General features: G+C 41.6%; 1 protein-coding gene across 2 annotated transcripts in view; it reads right to left on the bottom strand.

The window, feature by feature from the left end:
- FLT1 (fms related receptor tyrosine kinase 1) overlaps positions 1-14,885 on the bottom strand; it is a 173,033-nt gene that overhangs the window by 55,609 nt on the left and 102,539 nt on the right. The gene's annotated exons all lie outside the window — the stretch shown is intronic.

Raw genomic sequence — 14,885 nt, 5'->3', positions numbered from 1 at the left:
TTTTTATTGGAGTATAGTTGATTTACAGTGTTGTGTTAGTTTCTGCTGTACGGCAAAATGATTCAGTTATACATATATCCACTCTTTTGAAGATTCTTTTCCCATATAGGTCATTACAGAGTATTGCGTAGAGTTCCCTGTGCTACACAGTAGCTTCTTATTAGTTATCTATTTTCTACATACTAGTGTGTCTATGTCAATCCCAGTCTCCCAATTTATCCCTCCCCCCTTTCCCCGTTGGTAACCATAAGTTTGTTTTCTACATCTGTGACTCTTACTGTTTTGTAAATAAGTTCATGTGTACCATTTTTTTTAGATTCCTCATAAGCGATATCATATGATGTTTGTCTGTCTGACTGACTTCACTCAGTATGACAATCTCTAGGTCCATCCACGTTGCTGCAAAAATTTATAGATACTTTCCCCCTTCTCCTCCCTCTCTCCAAAGCTACCAGTATCCTAAAGTTGGTGCACCTCATTCTCATGTTTTTGTACTTTGTCTACATATTGATGGATGCGTATCTCTATAGAATATAATATTGTTTTGTGGGTTTTAAAATTCCAAATAAATTGTGTCATATGGTACATATCCTTTTTTAACTTGGATTTTTTTTTAATAAATATTAAAACACTATTCAACAGTGTTTTAATATTTATCCTTGTTGATACATGTAGATGGAGTTCACTTCACTGACATGTAATATTCCACTATATTAAAAAGCCACAGATTTTTTTTTTTTTAATCCACTTCTCTCCTATACGGTAGTTAGGTAGTTTCCACTTTTTTTTGATGTTACAAAGAAGGCCACAATGCACATCTGATACAGCTCTGTGTACCTTGTTATGCAATATCTCCTTGTACTGGGTTATAGGATATACCCATTTTGAACTCTACCAAGTATTACAAAATTGTCTTCCAAAATATACCAATTTACACTTTAACCAGCAATGAGTAAGGGCTCCCCTTTCCCATTACTCACCAGTATTTGGTGTTATCAGGTGTTTTAACTGATGGCAAAATTTTGGGTGTGAAGTGACATCCCTGATTACTAGTAGGTGGAACATCTTTTTCCATTTTGGTTGGCCATTCAGGCTTCTTTTCCTGTGAATTGCCTGTTCTGTGTCCTTTGCACATTTTCCTATTAGCCTATTTGTTTTGTTCTCAATGATTTTAGGGTTCTTTATATGTTTTGGATCCTGAGCCCTTGTTAAATATGTTACAAGTCTTCCCCATTTATGAACCATCTTTGAAACTTTGTTTATGGTGAATTTTTTTTTTTTTTTTTTTCTGTACGCGGGCCTCTCACTGTTGTGGCCTCTCCCGTTGCGGAGCACAGGCTCCGGACGCGCAGGCCCAGTGGCCATGGCTCACGGGCCCAGCCGCTCCGCGGCATGTGGGATCTTCCCGGACCGGGGCACGAACCCGTGTCCCCTGCATCGGCAGGCGGACTCTCAACCACTGTGCCACCAGGGAAGCCCCTATGGTGAATTTTTAATACAAAAGGTTTTAGAATCTTAATGCAGTCAAATTTATCAATCTTTCTATTATCCTTTGTGCTTTTTGTTACTTGTTAAAGAAATATTTCCTATTCTGATATCATAAACTATTCATTCCCCTTATATACTTTCTTCCCCAAAAAAATCTGATTAAAGAATTTTGCCTTTTCTCACTTAGGTGTTTAATACATCTAGATTTTCTTTTGGAGAAGGGTATGTTTATCGTGTGAGGTAAGAATCTAACTTTTAGGGCTTCCCTGGTGGCGCAGTGGTTGAGAGTCCGCCTGCCGATGCAGGGGACACAGGTTTGTGCCCCGGTCCGCGAGCATCCCACATGCCGCGGAGCGGCTGGGCCCGTGAGCCATGGCCGCTGAGCCTGCGCGTCCGGAGCCTGTGCTCCGCAACGGGATAGGCCACAACAGTGACGGGCCCGCATACCACAAAAAAAAAAAAAAAAAAGAATCTAACTTTTACTGTATAAATAGCCAATTATGCCAGCTTCACTTATGGAATAATCTGTTCTTCTCCCACTGAGTTTTGGTGGCAGCTCTGTCAGATACTCAGGGTCCATATATTTGTGGTTCTGTTTTTAGGCTCGCTATTTGTTCACAATGACCTATTTATCTGTCCCACATGAGTTAAACCATGATTAACTTAAGTTATGATTGCTTGATAACACATCCTGATATTTGGTATGAGATGATCCCTTTTTCAAAAGTGTCTTGGACCTTTACACTTCAATATGGATTTCAGGTTTAGCTTGTCAAATTCTGTAAAAAGCACTGTTGGAATGTTGATGGGAATTCCACTGAATTTATGTAATAATTTGGGGGAAATTGTCCTATTTATTTTTAGGTCGAAACATGAAATTGTCAGTATTTTGACCTATAAAATGGCTCAAACATGGTTCAACTTGATAATAAATATTCCCATCTAAGAATACCAAATATCTTTGCATTACTTAGGTCATCTTTTATGTCATTGGATAGCTTTAGGATTTTCTGTTTAAATATGTCATTCTTCAGTTATATTTATTCCTTGATAACGTTGTAATTTTTGTTATTATGCAGAATGGCATTGGGTTCTTTTTTTTTAAACATCTTTATTGGAGTATAATTGCTTTACAATGGTGTGTTAGTTTCTGCTGTATAACAAAGTGAATCAGCTATACATATACGTATATCCCCATATCATATTGGGTTCTTTGAAGAGTCACTTTATCTGAATTTCATCTTTCCCCTTTGGGTGTCAGTTATTAGAACAAGTAGAACTCATAAACGTGACGCTCTGCTTTGTGTTGCTGAGGTAATTTAATTGTAGGCCTGCTTCCTTCCAGAAGGATCACCTAAATAATTTCCAACCACAAAAATCATGACAATTCCTATGGAAACTTACAATTTATCATGATCAAAACTCTTCTTCACCCATCAAAGTCCAATTCAAATGACATTTCCTCCCTGAAGCCTCCCTTGATTACCTCAGTGAGAGGTGCTAATTTGTATCTGATGGAATTTTATGCCCTTCATGTTGCATATTTTTGAATTGACTTTGTACCTATTATGTATAAGTTTTTCAAAGGTAAGGACTAAGTTTTCCTCATTTCCCTTTTCTTTAGAATATACCAAAATGTCTGGCTCATGGTAGGGAATGAGTGTTACGTTTAGGAAAAAAAAGTAATTTTTGTTATGATAGTCTTGGCTCACCAACTAAATGATAAATGCTTTGAAGTTGGCATATGATAAGTTTTCAGTAAATGGTAGCTATGATGATGATGTATACAGTTCTAGGTACACAGTAAGTAATCATACCTTTAGATTGGCAGTTCTTAAAGGAATTCAGTAGCTGAGAGCTGTATCTGAATTAAGGATCCGAAGAGCGAAAATATAGATTCAGGATGGTTAAAGGTGACCCAAGAAAACTAGCGATAGGATGTCTGATTGATTTCCCGCAAACAACACAAAGGAGATAGTACATATCCAGTCAAACTTTGGAGGTTGGAAAACTATGTCTGGGGAAGAGAAATCCAAGCTTAGTAAATTTAAAAGGCTGACAAAATTCGGAAATGAAGAATGATGGGCTCATCAAATAGCACTAAAAAGATGAATGAGTCCTATGTTTTCAAATGGTCACAATGCAGCTTCTTCCTTCTTTATTGAGAATTTCACTCTAAGATCAAGCCTTGTGGCAAAGCCTTTACAGATGTAAGAAAAAAGAAAGTTGGTAAAGTATGGAATAATCTGAGACATGGTGAAAAGCAGCCTTATAATAATGTGCTAAGTTGGAAGAGAGTTGTGAGATGTTTAAAACATATGGTCTAAAGGGGATGTGATGGGCGATGTGATCTGTGGTGAGGCTGTTTGCTCTATAGCCTTGAAAAAGAGAAAGAAGAGAAGCTCTTAGAAAAGAATGAGATTAAGGACAGTGATGAAAAAGCTGTATAATATTCCTCTCCATGCAATCACTGAATAAGGGAAAAGCCATAAACAAAGGTTCTTTCATTTGAGATAATGTCTATTGCTTTACTAGTTTAACTTCCCAAAGTGGGTTATGATAACAGAATAGTTTCTAAACGCTCTTAGGAAATTGTAAACCAGTTGAATTGAAGGGGTTGTGGTTGAAGTGAGCACCTTGAAACTATGCCAAAAACACATGTATTTCTAAACACTTAAAAGTGAAAAGCGTCTTTTTGCCCTTTCACTGTGAACTTTACTGTTGTTCCAATGAAGTAGTTCAAGATGATTTGGGCACTTAAAAAACATGTCAAGTGGTGCTAACTCTACGATTATTAGCTATAAAACCTTAGCTATTCACTATTTATGTCTATAAATTATAAACACATGCGTATGTGTGTGCACACACGTAATATACACACATGCACTCATCCCCGCCCCAATAAATTCTTGTGGTATGTTCAGATTGGCCATAGCCCCTTCCATGAGGTTGGATGAATTTGTACTGCAGGATACAGCCATTCACCTAAAGTGGCCTTTCTGTGAATAGTAAAGTAGCGTTTCGATGACCATTTTAAGGCAGGAAATAATACGGCACTGCAGAAGAGGTTAAAGTCAAGAAGGTATTTTTCCATCGTTAGGAGAATAGCTAAATAAATTATGGGAACACATGCTATGTTATAGTGTGTGCCTGCTTAAAAAATGAGGCAGGCAATATGTACAGCCATAGAAAGATCTCCAGGATATATTGTGATAAAAGCCAAGTCATAAAACAAAACGTGGAGCGTGGGCTTCCCTGGTGGCGCAGTGGTTGGGAGTCCGCCTGCCGAGGCAGGGGACACGGGTTCGTGCCCTGGTCCGGGAAGATCCCACGTGCCGCGGAGCGGCTGGGTCCGTGAGCCATGGCCGCTGAGCCTGCGCGTCCGGAGCCTGTGCTCCGCAACGGGAGGGGCCACAACAGTGAGAGGCCCGCGTAACGCAAATAAATAAATAAATAAATAGGGGAAAAAACCCACAGAGTATGTGCTCAACTCAAACTTATCTTAGAGATGCTGGCTTTCCCATATAGCCCTACTGTAATCCATTATCTTATTTTGTTCATCACAGTAGTTAGTACTATCTGATTGTATGCCAAAGGCTTATAGTTTTGTCTGTTAAATTTATTACCTGTACTTTTCCATTAGGATGGAAATTCAAGGTCCCTGTTTAGTTTCCAGCACCTGGTATATTCCTGGCACAAAGCTGGCTCTCAGTGAACAGCTGTTGAATGAATGAATGAACCCCATCTATCATTTGCCTCACATATATCTGTGTCCCACATTTGCATATATACACATATGTAGGTAAAAAATGGAAAAATCTTTGATGAAATACACATGAAACAGTTATGTGTCCATTCCCCATAAGGGAAATTTTTATAGCTTGTTCTATTTTGGTACTATGTGAGCTTTTAAAATGAAAATGTACTCGGGTATTCCTTATTAAAATAAATAACAGTAGTTTTAATGATGAAATTGTAGGCCTCTTTACCATCAACGAAGAGCCACTGAATGAAAGTTGAAAAGCTCTGTGGATCCAAATACTTATATATTCGCAAAACTTTATAATATTGACTATGTATAGAATGATCAAATATTTTTGAAGAAAAGCAGATCTATGCTTCACAGCAATTTACAGTTGTGGGTTAAAGCAATAAAAGGACAAACCAAAACCTATTCCTTCAGGAGACTGGCGAGAGGGAGCGAGAGGGCGAGAGGGAGCGGGAGAGAGCGAGAGAGAGGGAGAGGGATCTTAGTAGCAGATTATGCAAAAATCAAGTTCTGATTGAATGTGGGTGGAGGAGGAATGAATTTACTTGATTCAACTTTTTCAGCAGCGATTTAGTCATGCAAGTGATGGGCTGAGTTCACAGATTAGCTTATCTGAGAATGTATTTGTTGGCATATTTTCCTTAATTGAACTGGGCAGAGTGGTGACCCCAGCTGCATTGCTATGTGTCACTTTAGATCCTGGTTAAGCTGTTTCAAGTGTGTCCTTGGGGGGAGGAGGGGTTTCCATGCAAATGCTGAACTTGTGAGATAGAAAAACCTCATCTCATTATTTTGCCGAGAGATGGAGGAGAAAACGTATCCAGGTAGTGTCTGAGTTTTCTTCCTTTAGTCACCCAGGCTTCAGTGTAAGCAGGAAATTGTGGATTGGGGATGGAGACCCGCTTCCACTCCAAGAGCCCAGACCACGGCTCCTAGTTTTGGAGTTAGTGACTTTGGACAGGGCACAGCCCCTGCTGGTCTCTGGGAAGACTCCTGGGGGAGTCTGCCCTCCCCCTCCCCGGTCCCCATCCATCTTTATTTCTCTCTTCTTTTTCTTGCATCTCCCTTCCTTTTTCTCAGCTACTGGTCTCTCAAACATCGACTGCTCTTCAGACAAAACAAACTGCTGATCGTGGCCATGCTCAAAGTACAGTTCCATGTGTCACAAGAGGTCACAGAAAAGGTCAAAAGTAGGTTAATTCACAGTCAGAAGGGAAGAGCCTTAAGGGGTATGAGGTTTCCGTTTGAGGTGATGCAAAAGTTCTGAAACTAGATACTGGCGATGGTTGCAGAACATTGTTAAAATACTTACTGTCACTGAATTGTGCACTTTTAATGGGTAAAATGGTAACATTTATGTGTATTTTACCACAATTTTTTTTAAAAAGGGAGAGGATTTTTCTAAAGTGATGCCCACATGTACAAGTTCTCTCCCATTTCTTATGTTCTAAATTTTTCATATGAACATTCAAGAGGGCTTCTAAAAAGGCACCCAACCAAACGTAAACGACTTGCAGGGGACCTTGTTGTTCATATGAACGAGTCTGTGCCGGCTTACGGGTGATCCCTCAGCTGGGTCTTGCTGTGGCTGACAGCTTTCGGGAGGCTTTTCTGGGCTGAATGGGGATGAGGATAATAGGCTGGAAAAGGCATCTAAGTAGTTTTGTTTGGGCAAAGCATTAGGATGTGATACGATGCTATGTATGTACATGTAAGACCTAAATACGGCGGAACTTGACGATAGAGAGATTTGGGGGTGTCAGGATTGAGTCTCCATAAATAACTTCTACTGATTTCCAGTACAAAACGGGCCTCTACTCACGGGTTACTTTTCTGGATGTAAACCCTACAGCTCTGCTGCCCTACATGCGTCAGTCCCACCACACCAGCCAAGCATTAGCAAGTAATCGCAGGAAGCAATTCTCCAGTCTTTCAGCAGGTTAGAGCTGTGGTTAGGGTCGGGGGTCCTCTTGTCTGGGTTGGGCTAGTAGCTCTGAACTCTGGCAGTGCCAACCAACGAACTGTCTTCCCTGCTATTACCCCAACTCCAATCCCCCCTTAATTCCACTCCTTTTCCCCTCACCTTCTAAATGGAAGTTTATCCTTACGAAAGAGCTGAGCCTCGGTTCTGTGCTATGTTCAGGGTGTCCTTCACGCTTACGTTGCTCTCACAGATACAACTAAACCTTGAGATATTCTGGCCGAAGAGTTTTGGATGAAGAGCTACCGGGGTATCTACTAGTGAAGCTTGGCCCTTCTTGGTCTGGGTACCTAGAACCCCTTACCTTAAAGACACAGAGGGAAGAGGAAGGGATGACGGGATTGGCTGATGAGCCGATCACGTGAGCACACTGCCTCAGTGCATGATGGGAATGATAAACAGAGCAGCCCACTCAGCTCCCCCTGTGCTGCCCTGTGTGTACCTGGGATGTTTATACTCATTTCTTTCCTGCAATGTCTCTTAATCCATTTTGCACCATAAGGGTACATTTCATGAGAAAGAAAAGGCAATTACTATTCAACTTTTGCAAAAGGTTAATTGACATTTCTGAATTTTATTATTCTAGGAAATCATGCAAAAATAGCCTGAAAGTGACGGTCAGTTTATCATCCCGGGGCATCAACATTCTCATTGATCTTTCTCCTCTGCTCTTCCTCAGGATCTTTCTCAGATCTATGAAAACCACTTGACGCTTCAGGTGTAATTCTGTCCCCCAGGTACTAGGACAGTAGGTCACCTTGATCTGAATATGCGCTTACAGGTACAGATATTTGATGTCAGTGACACAGTGAGGACAGGAAAGATGCCCTTTTTAGACCCTTAGATAAACAGTCCTAGTGACCAAGATCTCACTTAGGAAGAAACATTGAGAGTGAGACGGAATTAATTCTTTCGAGATGGAATTAATTCTTCCTAAATTCTTTGTGGTTCCAACCCTACTGCTTTAATCTTAAAATATTCTGAAAATGTCTTGCTGTTCTAGAAATTTCGATGGTGGTTTCCTGGGCTTTACTAAAAACATCTCAGGTCAGTATTGCCTTCTGTTCTCTGAAATATTTTCAGAGGGAAGGGTTTACTTTTCTCAGCAGTTGAATGGCTTTTGTCAGGAACCCTGTTTTCTCTGTACCCCCATCTGGGAGATGGTCTGTGCAGGCATCAGTGTAGACCTAAGCTGGACCCACCTGCTGCCACCTCTGCTTTGCAAACTGATCTTGACTCCTTACAGTGTCACTATGAACTCAGTGGCCAACAGCCCCACTTGCTGTGCTTACTCAGCTGTTGTCACAGCTTTAAACATTTTAGGACCTCACTGGAGAATCTGGGAAGAGTGTGAGCTAGAAAGGTGACTTTTTGGATGGATCATTTCGGGGGAACTGCCAGTCCCTTGGGCAGGTGGCTGGAGGAGTTATGAAGACACTCCGGGGAGTCAGAGGTTCTCCAGGGTGACTTTATTCCATTGTTCCAAGTCTGGGTGCAAATTCTTAAAATGGTTAGCCTAACAGAAAGAATGTTTCTTCAAGGAGCTTTCCTGTCTGTCTACCCCTAAGAATCCAACCATACTCAAAGCAGCCACTGTCATGGAATCTGTCTCCAACTTAGAGCTCTCGTGGTGCTTCTCTGGTTCTGGTCATTTCACATTTTCCTTTCACGTCTGGTCCTTTATATTATACTCACTTTAGTGGCTCTGTTCTCTTTTAACCTGTCTCTTCAAAGTAAATAGGTCTCAAACCACCTCCCTCTTTCAACACTTTGCACCCTTTCAGTCCCTCCTAGTCGTTCCCAGTTCTTTACTTGGGTCTAATCTGGAGGTTCTCCTACCTTTTATCACTCTTTGAGTATTTTCTCTTATTTCCTCTTTATCTCTCTTCCATTCTATGTGTTCCACTAAAAATGAATGATTGAGAACCTACTGTACACTCAGTGTTGAAGCAGGAAAATTAAAGTACAAAGGATGTATTTTTTCAATTATCTAATGTATTAAAGATCTTTTAGTCCTGTGATAGAGCTGCATTTTCTACCTGTCCCATTTATTAATTCACCTTATTCCATTTTTAGGCTCATTAACTCTGCTGCCTATTGTCCTGATGATAGTAAGTTAGGACACACATGGCTGGTGCCTGAAGGAGCTGTGTTCACTTAAAGACGGACACTAACTGATTACCTTAGATATTTGCTTATTCAGATTTTCATTTTCTTGTTCACTGCTGTATTTGCAGAGCCTTGCACAGCACCAGACACAAAATAGTGCCTTAATGATGTCTCCTGAATGAATAAAAGACTGTGGGGCTGATATGGAATGAATTCCGGACCTTTTAAAACTAACTGGATTTTGGTTCAAAATAATTTTTAATTTTATATATGGCATGTCTACTTCTTTAAAATGCTTTGAATATTTTAATATGCTTTTTTTTTTTTTTTTTTGCTGTATGCGGGCCTCTCACTGTTGTGGCCTCTCCCGTTGCGGAGCACAGGCTCTGGACGCGCAGGCCAAGCGGCCATGGCTCACGGGCCCAGCCGCTCCGTGGCATGTGGGATCTTCCCAGACCGGGGCACGAACCCGTGTCCCCTGCATCGGCAGGCGGACTCTCAACCACTGCGCCACCAGGGAAGCCCTATGCTTTACATTTTTAAAAATAAAATTTTAAAAATAAACTACAGTTTTTATAGCTTAATCTTTAAGGGTTGGAAATGAGAAAACATTCATTGCTTTAAATGCTTGTTAATGCCCACGAGGTCATTTAAAACTAGTGTCTGTTCTCTTCTGAGTGATGGGAACTAGCGTTTAGCTCCACGTGCTCTGCGTTCAGAGTTGCTCTTCTGGTTTAAACCTTGGTCTGCTACCCACTAACCCTATGACCTGGAGCCACTTATTTCCCTTATGTTTCTGCTTCCTCATCCCATAGCCTGTCAAACAGGCACGATAATTTAGCAAACCTCATAGAACTGTTAGGAGGAGTAAACAAACTAACATTAGTAAAGAGCTTAGAATAGTACCGGCCACCTAACAAGAGTGTGCAAAGTCAAAACAGACCCGGAAATGCAGCTGATAACAGTACCTACCTCAGATGACAGTCGTGGAAAGTATCAATGAACGAGACATTTGTAAAACTCCTAACAGCTCCTGGGTACCTGGTGAGCGCTCAGTACATTTTTATTATTATTTTCTATAAAGAAAACCTATGAAGATAGTATATCTATCTTCAAAGGTTTTAACGGGCACACGTCAAACCAGAGAACAGCTAAGTGATGTGCTCTACGACGTGACACAGATTGTAAAAAAAAAAAAAAGCGAACATCAGAGAGAAGGAAGGATTATGTGCTCTGGGATGTGAAAGGAGGCTCCTCTGGCCAGAGGCTGGGGGAGAAAACGAGCCCGTGCAGGCTGTGGCGGAAGTCATGGGGGTAGATGGCAGTTAGCAGGGTTGGGCCATGCAGTCGAGGCCCTGGGAAGCCTGCAGGTGTGCTGGGTTGTGAGGCTGGCAGTAGGGAGTCCGCCCGTGGGTGCCCTGGGGAGGGGACTTCTGCCCCCGAGCACATGCTTCCCTGGGCTGCGTGCTTAGGACCTCTTCTGTCCCTGCTTGATGTCCCTTGTCCCAAGAACTTACTACTTGGCTTTCATAGAACTTTCTAGAAATTGCATTTCTTCTCTAGAATGGCTCTGCCCCCACGGAAAGGTCTTCCTGAAAGGAAATGAGAAGGGAGAGAAGAAGTTCCCCTCCCCTAAATTCTCTTGGCAGGTGTTTGATCGCCACTTGTCCAGAGCATTAACTCTCTTCTCTGTTTTCTTTGGAATCGAGTAAGTTGTCATTTACCAAAAACAATGATAATGGGCCAGATCCTATCAATGATCCCAGGTCACCAAAATACTCTCAGTATATAGGTTCTTTCTGAGTTGCCAGGCTTCATATAAAAAGATGCATCTCGGGCTTCTCTGGTGGCGCGGTGGTTGGGGGTCCGCCTGCCGATGCAAGGGACGCGGGTTCGTGCCCCGGTCCGGGAAGATCCCACATGCCGCGGAGCGGCTGGGCCCGTGAGCCATGGCCGCTGAGCCTGCGCATCCAGAGCCTGTGCTCCGCAACGGGAGAGGCCACAACAGTGAGACGCCAGCGCACCGCAAATTAAAAAAAAAAAAAAGATGCATCTCCAGTCTCCAAAGGATGCACAGTTTATTCTCAGGTTTTAAAAACTCACTTGAGCGTTCCAAAGGCTTTAGGATATAATGAGCTAGTTTTCAGTCTTTTTCAGCCTGTGATCTTGATGTTTTTCTATATCAGCTTTGGAACAACCAGTGAGTTAATTAAGGATGATCACTTTGGTTATCTGTAATCTTCACTTAGAGATTTGTTAAAAGAAGTGATATTTTTGAAGATATCTACACACACGGACAAAAGGGTCACAGTCATACAGGGTGTTGCATTGGCTGCTGAATCTGCCACCTCAAATGGGAGTCTTACATATGAAACTTTACAAATACCATATAAATGCATGTAAGAGAGAGATTATCTCCAGAAAATTAAGAAATTCCTTTCCAAAAAAACTATAGTAGTTTTAAAGTGTGAATAAAGGGAACAGAGAGAGAGAGAGAAAATTGACAATTTAGTATAGCGGAACTCAATAAATGCTAATAATAGCATATTAGAATGATATTTAGGGAAGGTTTTATATGAGAATTCTGTGAGGAGGACATCTTTGTTAGATTTAGAGTCGTTTGACATTTGAGCTGACTTATTAATTAATCCTCTGATACCATCCAACAGATTCTGACAATTCGTGGGCCAATTTCTATACAGATGAGGGAGGTGGGTGGGAAGATAGTATTTACTAAACCATGTCTATGGGTCAGCTCAGTTATATTAACTCATTGCAACCATACCACATTCCTCTGTGGTCAGTATTATCTCAGTTTTATAAATAAGGAAATACAGGCTCAGAGGGTAAGGATAAGTGAGTCGCCCAAATTCTCTGACCCATGAGGACAATGCTAGGATGCAAACCCGCCCAACACCTCATCATATTTTTCCATTTATAGTAACTCCCTGGTCTCTCCTTCTAATCCCAGAACAGTCATGAGCTTTCAAATTGGTTCAACTCTGATTCTTGAATCCATATCCAAAGCACAAAAACTGAATTTAAGTCAAATTCACTATTTTCAAAGAACCATCCAACATTTTACGACATTTCACAAAATGTATTTTGTGATCAAGTCAGTTTGGGGAAGACAGAACTTAAAAGCACAGTTCACCTGATTTTTTCAGTACAGGACTTCTTTGGGTCTTTAATATACTAATGTGAACTCTGAATCTCTAAGGGGAGCATATTACAGACATTGTTTCCCAAGCTATTATTTATTCACATATTCACTCATCCTTTTATTTTGCTAGAATACTTCAAGGGCTGAATTTTCTATGAAACTACCTTTCTTTTCCTTTTTTATTTATTTATTTATTTATTTTTGCGGTACGCGGGCCTCTCACTGCTGTGGCCTCTCCCGCTGTGGAGCACAGGCTCCGGACGCGCACGCCCAGAGGCCATGGCTCACGGGCCCAGCCGCTCCGCGACACGTGGGATCCTCCCAGACCGGGGCACAAACCCGCGTCCCCTGCAACGGCAGGCGGACTCTCAACCACTGCGCCACCAGGGAAGCCCGCAACTACCTTTCTTAATAGTGTGTCATCTTGGGCAAATCACCTTACCTCTTTGCACCTCCATTTTCTACTCTTCAAATGGAACTCGATATTCCAAAGGTCCCTTTAGCTTTAAAAATTCTATGGTGCGGCCTCTCTCCTCCCCCAAAGTCTAGGCATTTGTGCTACCAAGTGAACTTGCTAAGGATAAGATTTTCTGAAAACCATTCATTCATTCACGAAACTTTGATTCGTCGCCAAGCACTATGACAGGTTTTGGGGACAAAAGGACAAGATACAAATAACATGAAGATACACTGTACTCAGGATGAGGCCGTGATAGGATGATAAACACAGAGGAAGGGAGCACACACATGCACTCATGATACAATACAGGAAGACAGCAGTAGCAACATGCATAGATAATAGACTCGCACGAACCGGTGACTATAAAACAACTCAGTAAGAGAGAACAGAAATACGCCTAGATAATAAAGACTCGTGGAGGACCTGCCTCCTCTTTGCGGGGGTTGAGTAAGGCTTTCAGGAGGGAAAACACCCAGTGTCTTAAGGGATGGGTCGGCATTCCATGAAGGGAAGGTACTCCAGGCAGAGGGGACACAGGAACAATAAAAGCATAGGGGCCGAAGCAGCATGACACGTGCCGCGATCTACAAGAGTTTGGCAATTGTTAGAACGTAAATAAAGTTCAAGGCGGGGGAGCATTCGCTGTAAGAAGTAGGCAGGGCCCGTTGTTGAAGGCCTTCTCTGTCAGATGCTTGAACTGGGTCCTGTGATGGGGAGCCAGTGGAAGACTTGGAACAGGGATGCACCATTTTAGTTGTGTGGAAGACAGATGCAAAGAGAGAAAAGAGAGGTAGGGAGGCCAGTGGGGAGACTCCTGCAGATGTCCAGGACATAGACAGTGAGCACCTGAACCAGGAGACTGACAAGAAGAAAGCAGAGGAAAGGATGGATTTGAGACCCAGTTCACATTTCGTAGGTACAACCTGCTCAGCCTGATGGATTAGAGGAAGGGGGAAGGAGAGAGACCACCTCTACTGTGGATGGTGGATACACGCTGTCTGTACCAGAGGAGGAAAATCATGTGATGTGATCAGTTTTGGACCTGCTTAGTGTAAGGCCTTTCTAAGATATTTGTAGATATGTTAAAATTGGAGATGCTCTACCACCACCTTTTTCTGTGCATCAAACTCAAATGGAGATTTCATTTTGAGGATTCACATTGGAGGATGACTCCATATTGCTGGTTATTTGATTTAGGTTGTCGGGATGTTGCAAATAAATGGCAAGTTTATCTTTAATAGAAATGTAATTACTAATCAAAATTATAACTAAGTTCATTTTACTCTTATTTAACCATGGAGTCATGAGGCACACAATAGTGTTTATACTGGCAGATTTAAGTGTAGCTGGTATTAAATATATTTTTTTGTTGAAAGACAATCAACATGACCATTAATTTAGATTTTTTTTTTTACCGGTATTAGAAAATGTAATTTAAAATATTCTTCTTTTTACCGAATCATTGAAATTGTTATAAAGTGAACTAAGGAGACTATAAATCTACTCTGAACTTCATCTATGCCAGGCGTTCAAAACTCTGCTATACCTCAAATCAAGGAACTAACGCCTCACTCTTCACTGCTGTCAAGATGAACTGAAACATTTTCTGAGGGGCTCTTACCATTTCTCTCTGAATGCAGGATTTTTTTTTTGCCACATGACTTGCAGGATCTTAGTTCCCCAATGAGGGATCAAACCCAGGCCCTGGCAGTCCTAACCACTGGAACGCCAGGGAATTCCCTGAACGCACGATTTAAAGCAGATTCTGGAAGGATCTTTCTGTAGGGGTAGGAATATGGTCTGTAATAAGAACTGGCTCCAGTATCCCTCACTGGAAGTGATATAAGCATGAACCAGGACCCAATTCATTTTTGCAGGTCTATCAGCAAGTAGTTGGAGACATCCTGAAAGGAGG

This window comes from Aethalodelphis obliquidens, unplaced genomic scaffold, assembly GCF_003676395.1.
Source record: "Aethalodelphis obliquidens isolate GAN/ISIS:26980383/991018 unplaced genomic scaffold, ASM367639v1 scaffold16, whole genome shotgun sequence".
Classification (NCBI taxonomy): Eukaryota; Metazoa; Chordata; class Mammalia; order Artiodactyla; family Delphinidae; genus Aethalodelphis; species Aethalodelphis obliquidens.
This window is presented reverse-complemented; position numbering and strand designations above follow the sequence as displayed.